Source organism: Polypterus senegalus, chromosome 4 (assembly GCF_016835505.1).
Source record: "Polypterus senegalus isolate Bchr_013 chromosome 4, ASM1683550v1, whole genome shotgun sequence".
Classification (NCBI taxonomy): domain Eukaryota; kingdom Metazoa; phylum Chordata; class Cladistia; order Polypteriformes; family Polypteridae; genus Polypterus; species Polypterus senegalus.
The window spans coordinates 45,409,000-45,418,986 of NC_053157.1; positions in this window are offsets into that span (position 1 = coordinate 45,409,000).

Consider the following 9,987-nt stretch of genomic DNA (forward strand, 5'->3'; position numbering starts at 1 on the left):
TAAACCAGTTTCAATTATTGTTTCAATTATTCCTTAAACAGCAGTCCAATCATAATACTGTAGGCTTCAATGTGAGATAACAGACAAGTAGCTAACTTGATGTTTCTCTGAGTAAAATATTCAGAACAAAAAAGGTAAGGTTTTCCACAAAACACTACAATGGAGTTTTCAAATAAATGGAGCTTTATCATCCATTTCTTCAATTTCTGATGTTGCAGAAGGAGAGCATAACTAGGCAGTGGAATAAAATAATCTGTTATTTTAATAGAAAAAAATGGCTTCTAATTACGATATCAGTTGGAAGTAAAAATGGTGACCTTCCAGGAAACGAGTTTAAGACTCCTGAGTTTGCTGGTCATCTGTTGGCTCACATGGCATCTCAGTATTGTTTGTCAGCTGGCTAAGGGTTCTGAATCTTAAAAAAATAATTCACTAAAAATCAAGGGGAAGGTGTTTGTTCTGTTATCAGAGGTAATTGGTTGCTACTTACTAAAAGGGTTGGAATGAAAACCTGCAGCCATTCAGAATCTGAAATTACACCCCACGTAAAATGAAACCAGAAAGAACAGCATGCACCTAGTGTCTCTAAAATGACAGTGCTGTGATTGTCCAGTCCAGAGCAGGACAGAAACACTGGGAGCTGAAAAAATCTAGAAAGTTTGTCCACTCCTCAGGATGAGGAATTCTCCTTTATAATATCTCAGACACAGACTGTTTATTATAAATGGCCCAACAAAAGGTGAGGGGAATTTAAAAAAACAAAACCTTGTCCACTCTAACAATCCTTAATTATTAAATGTATTAATTAGAGAGCTAAGGAAACACAAGCGTAGACAGCACTTTGGGTAACGAGAAAAGCTCAGTATAAATGTGAAGAATTACTATTATTTTTGCTATGAAACAGAAGAAAGATGCAAGAAGTCAAACAAATTTGAAAAGTCAAAAAATGCAAAGTTCAAAAAAATAAGTCTACACTCAAAAAATAAAATGCAAAATTCAAGAACAAAGATTCCAAAAACCAAAGAAAGAAAAGAAATTCACAAAACGTAATCAAGTGCCTAGAGATGCAAGTCAAAATATTATTATGAAGTCAAGATTCCATACAATAAGCAAAGGTGAAGATCAAAAGACCACAAACAAATTCACAAAAGCAAAAGCAGCAGCAGAACATACTAAGGAACCAAACAAATGCCACCGCAAAACTGTAGAGGCAGAATGAACCTTGAGTAGTCATTGAGTGCTACAGTGCGGCTGATTAAAGCAGCGGGGGTCTATAATCTACTTAAAGGTTCTGGCTCTCCCCATTAAACGTAATAAAATACTTGACATAATTACTGTAGGACACAGAGGATGTGATTAAACAAAAGAAGGTAAAAGATTTAACATTTAGATTATAATTAGCAGAAAATAACTGAAACCGAATATCTTAAAAAAAAAATGTAAATCTCAAGAATTAAAACTCCAGAGTGATAGCCATGACAAAGTATAACAAAGGCATACGGCTGTCTTCATGTGGAGCAGCCGAGTGGCAGGAGTAGCAATTGGCGTATTTCACTGTGACTTGAAGAGGAAGACTCCGGCTATGTCCACACAATTACCACCACTCCTACTACTACAGCACATTATTCACTGTCAGAAAAAGAGGCGAGCTTGCAGTACTTTAGAAATGCAAAACTGTCCTGGAAAGTTGTCACGTAATTGCATAATTTGACAAGCCCTGAAATTTTTAGGCACGTAAATTCACATACTCAGGTGACAAGAGCTGCAAGTGCAGCCATCGAACTTGACATCCCCTCTGACTAGAAGTCATGTAATAAATCAGTACACAAATACATTGATAAAAGGGCAAAGTGAAACTTACAGGCGGAAAGGAATTGGCAAAAGATCAGAAAACAAACATTGGAAACTGAATATATGATTGAACCCCAGATCACTGAAAAGGCTTAAGGTGCATGCACAGTAATTTCAGATCGAAAACAATGGGAAGCCCAGCAAGTGACCTACACAGATGTGTAGTGTGACACAGACTATAAAATGATGCACACACTGATTGGTAGTATTCAAGTCGTGGCTCCCCATTACTAATATTTTCTCCACTGGAAACTGCAGCAAAGTCAGCCTGAGGGCACTCAATGCTTAACATGGATTGGCCATGTTGGTCTCCCAATTTGGTGCCTTTGGTTATAACATCCTAAAATGAACCTTTTGCACTAACCAAAAAGAAAAGAAATGTCATCTTAAGCACAGACGAACCATGTGCTTATGCTTATTTCAATTGTCGGCAGCCATACCATATGTGCTTCAGAACAGGTCATTTACCTGAAGCTAAGTCTGTTTGGGCCTGGCCAGTACTTGGATGGAAGACCATCTAGGAAAAGCTTGGGTTGCTGCTGATAGAAGTGTTGGTGAGGCCAGCTGGATGGTGGGGAGTGCTTATCATGTGGTTTGAATGTGGATCCCAATGCTCCACTGCGGTGATGGGGACACTGGGCTGTAACGGATGAGACGTAAAATCGAGTTCCTGACTCTCTGTGGTCATGAAAGATCCCTGTGCATCCTTCGTAAAGAGCAACGTGTATCCCAATATGCAGGCTCAATTGGTCACCATGTGTGACAATGTGGGTTCTGCTTAATGCTCCCACTTCACTTTTGGGAGCCTCTTGAACCGAACTCTCATCAGTAATGTAACCGGATGAGCTGGACAATGAAGACACCAAAACGATGCACGGGAAGGTGAAAAAGTGCAAACAGTGCTTTTATTAAAAAAACAAAACAAAGTGTTCAAATAAAGTGCAGTGCTCCAAAACATCATTAAATAAATAATCCATTAAAACCAGGGTGAAACCGTGGAGATTAAAATCCAATAAATAGTTCCATTAAAAACAAGGTTAAAATACTGGTTAAAAAAAAACCCGGTGGCTTCTTCTGCTGGTGGCTCCCCTGCTTCTCCCATCCAGGTTATGCACCAGGGGAGTCGCCCTACCTGCAGCTGACCTTCTCCTACTTTTGCTGGTCTGGTAGCTTCAAGATCCCTGGTTTCATTTTGTTGATCCAGACCAAGACTTAAGTTCCCCAGCGACCATGGCGCTCACGCTGGGGATTCAACCTCCCAAGCCTCTGACTCCCGCTGCCTTCCTCAGCCTTATGCGGTGAGCCAACAGCCTTCCGATCACTCCTGCTCCTTATAAGTGCTCAGCAGAAGCAACCATTACTTCCTGCCCCCAGGCGCCAGCCAAACACTCCACAAAGGGGCTTATCTCCCAGCTGCCTACTCTTGCTCACGCACTCCCACACTGGCTCTCCACTTCCTGCTTTCTACTTCTTTCCCTAACCGCCATTCTCTTTCTCGTTTTTTTATCTCCCCCCTCCGCACTCGTGTCCCTACTATATAAATACAGTGGGTATGGAAAGTATTCAGACCCCCTTCAATTTTTCACTCATTGTTATATTACAGCCATTTGCTAAAATCATTTAAATTAATTTTTTCCCTCATTAATGTACACACAGCACCCCATATTGACAGACAAAAAAAAGAATTTTTGAAATTGTTGCACATTTATTAAAAAAGAAAAACTGAAATATCACATGGTCCTAAGTATTCAGACCCTTTGCTCAGTATTTAGTAGAAGCACCCTTTTGAGCTAATACAGCCATGAGTCTTCTTGGGAAAGATGCAACAAGTTTTTCACACCTGGATTTGGGGACCCTCTGCCATTCCTCCTTGCAGATCCTCTCCAGTTCTGTAAGGTTGGATGGTAAACGTTGGTGGACAGCCATTTTTAGGTCTCTCCAGAGGTGCTCAATTGGGTTTAGATCAGGGCTCTGGCTCAGCCATTCAAGAACAGTCACAGAGTTGTTGTGAAGCCACTCCTTATTATTTTAGCTGTGTGCTTAGGGTCATTGTCTTATTGGAAGGTAAACCTTCGGCCCAGTCTAAGGTCCTTAGCACTCTGGAGAAGGTTTTTGTCCAGGATATCCCTGTACTTGGCCGCATTCATCTTTCCCTCGATTGCAACCAGTCGTCCTGTCCCTGCAGATGAAATACACTCCCACGGCATGATGCTGCCACTGCCATGCTTCACTGTGGGGACTGTATTGGACAATTGATGAGCAGTGCCTGGTTGTCTCCACACATACCGCTTAGAATTAAGGCCAAAAAGTTCTCTCTTGGTCTCATCAGACCAGAGAATCTTATTTCTCACCATCTCAGAGTCCTTCAGGTGTCTTTTAGCAAACTCCATGCAGGCTGTCAAGTGTCTTGCACTGAGGAGAGGCTTCCGACAGGCCACTCTGCCATAAAGCCCTGACTGGTGGAGGGCTGCAGTGATGGTTGACTTTCTACAACTTTCTCCCATCTCCTGACTGCATCTCTGGAGCTCAGCGAAAGTGATCTTTGGGTTCTTCTTTACCTCTCTCACCAAGGCTCTTCTCCCCCGATAGCTCAGCTTGGCCGGACGCCCAGCTCTAGGAAGGGTTCTGGTCGTCCCAAACGTCTTCCATTTAAGGATTATGGAGGACACTGTGCTCTTGGGAACCTTAAGTGCAGCAGAATTTTTTTGTAACCTTGGCCAGATCTGTGCCTTGCCACAATTCTGTCTCTGAGCTCTTCAGGCAGTTCCTTTGACCTCATGATTCTCATTTGCCCTGACATGCATTGTGAGCTGTAAGGTCTTATATAGACAGGTGTGTGGCTTTCCTAATCAAGTCCAATCAGTATAATCAAACACAGCTGGACTCAAATGAAGGTGATCTCAAGGATGATCAGAAGAAATGGAAAGCACCTGAGTTAAATATATGAGTGTCACAGCAAAGGGTCTGAATACTTAGGACCATGTGATATTTCAGTTTTTCTTTTTTAATAAATGAGCAACAATTTCAAAAATTCTTTTTTTTTTGTCTGTCAATATGGGGTGATGTGAAAAAAAAAATTAATTTAAATGATTTTAGCAAATGGCTGCAATATAACAAAGAGTGAAAAATTGAAGGGGGTCTGAATACTTTCTGTGCCCACTGTATAATAGGGACGTGGCACAGGTGTGGTGATTAGCAGCTCCAGGTATCAATTACGGATGCAGACGATTCCTCACCTGTGCACATAAGTGAGGAAACACCAGTGGCACGTCATGTCTCCGGCCACACTATCACTCCCCCTGTATAAGCCGCAGACCTGCTATACCATACCATGACCTTGTCATTCGGACTCCCTGATCATCCCCTGTCTCTAACTGCATCTCTTTATGTCTCTCTCAACCCTTCACCACCTAATAGTTCATGTGTGTTAAGTATACTGGCGCAAAAACGGCTGCCGTCTCATCATCCGGATGGATGCTGCACATTAGTGGTAGCTGAAGTGGCTCCCCACTCACTAAAGCATTTTGAGTAGTGAGAAAAGCACTATATAAATGTAAAAGAATTGTTAATTTACTGAGGAGTGATGCACCATTAAGAATTAGATGATTAAACATGCTAATGAGCACATGCATTTTTAACATTAAGTATATCTGTATTAACCATGACATTCTTTCAGGATTATCAGATGAGATATCAGATGTCAGTTTAACCAATGAATGCAAACACTGGATTACTGGATGGACTGAGTAGTCTTCTCCTGTTTGTCAGACTTCATATGGTCTTGTGTTCGAAGTTAGATATTTCATTGTGAAAAATGTTTAGCAAGCAGCTCTTTCTCTCAGTCTGCCTCACTCTCAACTTTAGAACAATTGTGGGGAGAACAAGCCATTCAGACCAACAAGCTCATTTATGAACTATGACACACTCCTAATAGTTGGCGACTTTAATTTTCATATAATCAGTGTGACCTAAAAGTAAAAGAATTTATGAACCTCCTGGATTCTTTTGATTTGAGGCAGCTTGTTAATCAGCCTACACATAAAGCAGGTCATACATTAGACTTAGTGATTACTAAAGGACTGAAAGTTGATATAAAACAGATCATTGATATTGGTCTATCAGACCATTTTCTTATACTTTTTAATATAGAAATAATGATAAAAAACACTCATGAGAAGCATATTGTTAAAAAACGCTTCTTTGACTCGGCAGCAGCTTTAAAACTTACAAACATTCTAAGCAATCAGTCCGTTTACAGTGCCAACTATAATAGCGAGGATAATGTAAATAGTAAGGTGGAAAGATTTAATACTAAAGTGAGAGCTGCTGTTGACAGAGTTGCACCTGAAAAGACAGTGAAAAAATCTTCTAGCATTGTTATACCATGGAAGACCCAAAGAGTGTCGGATTTAAAGAGAACATGCCGTAGAGCTGAGCGTCAATGGAGGAAGACTAAACTAACTATCCACTATGAAATATTAAAAGTTAAAATAACAGAATACTGTACGATAACACTGTCTGTCTTGAGAGGCGCTGCTATTTCTCCAAGATTATAAATAACAATGCTAGTAATCCCAGAGTCTTATTTTCTACAATTGATCGCCTACTAAACCCAGGTAGCTCAAAGGAATGCCTCCTAAGTACTTCCAGTAAAACCTGTGAGGCTATCGCTGTATTTCTCAATCAAAACATTAATGATATTAGAAATAACTTAGTATATCTCCTCAACACTAAGGATCCTCCTAAACCCCAGCATTCTGTTATAAACAAATTAAACTCTTTCACTAGGATAGATTTACCTGATTTACAAAAAATAATATCTCAATTAAAACCCTCCACCTGCGTCCTTGACCCGATACCAACAAGGTTTTTCAAAGAAGTATCAGGCATGCTAATTGATAATGTTCTGGACATAGTAAATTCGTCATTAGATACGGGGGTCTTCCCAGACTGTCTTAAGACTGCTGTAGTTAAACCCCTACTTAAGAAACATAATCTCAACCCCTCCGCTCTTGAAAATTTTAGACCCATCTCTAACCTGCCTTTCTTAAGTAAAGTTCTGGAGAAGGCAGTCATTATGCAGTTAAATGACCATCTCAATAAACATGCTATTCTTGATAAATTTCAGTCGGGTTTTAGAACAAATCACAGCACAGAAACTGCACTCGTTAAAGTAGTAAATGACTTGCGGGTAAATGCAGACAGAGGCCATTTAGCTGTTCTCATCCTCTTAGATCTGAGTGCTGCATTTGACACCATTGATCACAACATTCTTAGAAATCGCCTTAGTCAATGGGTGGGCCTCTCTGGCAGTGTCTTAAATTGGTTTGAATCCTACCTGGCTGGGAGAAAATATTTTGTTAGTTGTGGTAATTACATGATATCCGATATGGTGTTCCACAAGGCTCTATCCTGGGTCCGCTGCTCTTCTCAATCTACATGCTTCCGTTAGGTCAGATTATCTCGGGGCACAACGTGAGCTACCACAGCTATGCTGATGACACACAGCTGTACTTATCAATAGCACCTGATGACCCCGATTCTCTTGATTCACTAACACAATGTCTGACTTGTATCTCAGAATGGATGAATAGTAACTTTCTCAAGTTAAATAAAAAGAAAACTGAAATCTTAGTGATTGGCAATAATGGATACAATGAGGCTATTAGAAATAAACTGGATACATTAGGATTAAAAGTCAAGATGGAGGTAAAAAGCTTAGGGGTAATTGTTGACTGTAATCTGAATTTTAAATCGCATATTAATCAGATCATGGGCAGCACGGTTCGCTTCCCGGGTCCTCCCTGCGTGGAGTTTGCATGTTCTCCCCATGTCTGCGTGGGTTTCCTCCGGGCGCTCCGGTTTCCTCCCACAATCCAGACATGTGGGTTAGGTCGATTGGTGATTCTAAATTGGCTCTACTGTGTGCTTGGTGTGTGGGTGTGTTTGTGTGTGTCCTGCGGTGGGTTGGCACCCTGCCCAGGATTGGTTCCTGCCTTGTGCCCTGTGTTGGCTGGGATTGGCTCCAGCAGACCCCCGTGACCCTGTCTTCGGATTCAGTGGGTTAGAAAATAGATGGATGGATATTAATCAGATCACTAGGACAGCATTTTTTCAGTTAAGAAACATAGCTAAAGTTAGACCTCTTATATCACTGAAAGATGCTGAGAAATTAGTTCAAGCGTTTGTTTTCAGTCGACTAGATTACTGTAACGCACTCCTCTCAGGACTACCCAAAAAAGACATAAATCGTTAGATTCTGCTAGAATCCTAACTAGTAAAAGAAAATCCGAACACATCTCTCTAGTTTTAATGTCACTATACTGGTTACCTGTGTCATTCAGGATTGACTTTAAAATTCTGCTTATGGTTTATAAAGCCTTAAATAAACTCGCCCCATCTTATATATCGGAATGTCTGACACCTTATATTCCAAATCGTAACCTTAGATCCTCAAATGAGTGTCTGCTTAGAATTCCAAGAACAAAACTTAAAAGAAGTGGTGAGGCGGCCTTCTGCTGTTATGCACCTAAAATCTGGAATAGCCTGCCAATAGGAATTCACCAGGCTGATACAGTAGAGCAGTTTAAAACACTGCTGAAAACACATTACTTTAACATGGCCTTTTTATAACTTCACTTTAACTTAATCCTGATACTCTGTATGTTCAATTCATCACAATAACTATTCATGGTGGCTCTAAAATCCGTACTGACCCCTACTCTCTTTTCTGTTTCTTTTTCCTGCGCCACCACCACCTACTCAAAGCTTCATGATGCTCCAACAATAATGGATGGATTAAAAGGCAGAAGTTTACATGATCATCATCATCAAGCCCTTCCGTGAAAACCCTAAATCCAAAGAGGACTGTTTCATTTATGTGCGGTAGATTGCCCAGAGGGGACTGGGCAGTCTAATGGTCTGGAATCCCTGCAGATTTTAATTTTTTTTCTCCAGCCGTCTGGAGTTTTTGTTTGTTTTTTCTGTCCCCCCTGGCCATTGAACCTTACTCTTATTCTATGTTAATTAATGTTGACTTATTTTATTTTCTTATTGTGTCTTTTATTTTTCAATTCTTCATTATGTAAAGCACTTTGAGCCACTTTTTGTATGAAAATGTGCTATAGAAATAAATGTTGTTGTTGTTGTCCTACGTGTGTTCACCTAGATTATCCAAGCTTAGAAATATTGATTCCTTCTCACTTTTCAAATTTAAACTTAAAACTCATCTGTTTAAGATTGCTTTTTCTCATTAATTATAATTTACATTTTTTGTATTTTTAGTTTTATTTATAATGTGTGTTTTATCTATTGTTTGGTGTCCTTGAGTGTTTAGAAAGGTACCTACAAATAAATAAAATATATTATTAAATGTGCTGCTCTCTACCACACTACTTGGTAGTTCATACCAAGTATCTATAGCTAATCACATGAAGAAAACCTCTTTTAAAAACATTTCTGCAAAGTCTGCCCTAATGTTTCTGACCATGTTCCCTAGTTATTGTTGACTGTTTTAAAGTAAGGGCTGGGATCCACTGTACTAATTTCTTTTCATAATTCTTCCATGTCACCACTTAATCTCTGTTTCCTTAAACTAAAAAGGTTCAGCTCCCTCAATCTCAACTCACAACTCATGCCTCTTAGTCCCGGAATCAGCCTAGTCTCTCTTCTCTGGATTTTCTCCATAGTAATTAAACTGATTCTATGTTATCTCCCCTTCCACCTAGTTTGGTATCATTTACTCATTTAACCAGGTTGTTGATCAAATTTCTTGTCCAACTTGTTTTATATATAATAAAAAGGGCAGCAATCCCAGCACTGACTCCCGAGGGACACCACATTTAATATCAACTAGTTCTGAAAAACTTCACCACACCATTACCATTAAATCTACTTTTGTGTCCGTTGCTGTTGTCACTTCTCCAATTTTCCAGCCTCCTCAGTCAACCCTAACCCTAACCTTAACCACTGTTCTGGGAGTAACTTTACTGCTGGAGACTCAACAAAACAATTGAGGGTATTGCTTTGAATATGTCCAAGCTCCTATTGTATGTATATAAAAGTTATAGGTACTTTCATTTATGCAGTACCAAAGTAAAAACAAAAGAAGTGACACAATGACTTCTTCTGCAGACT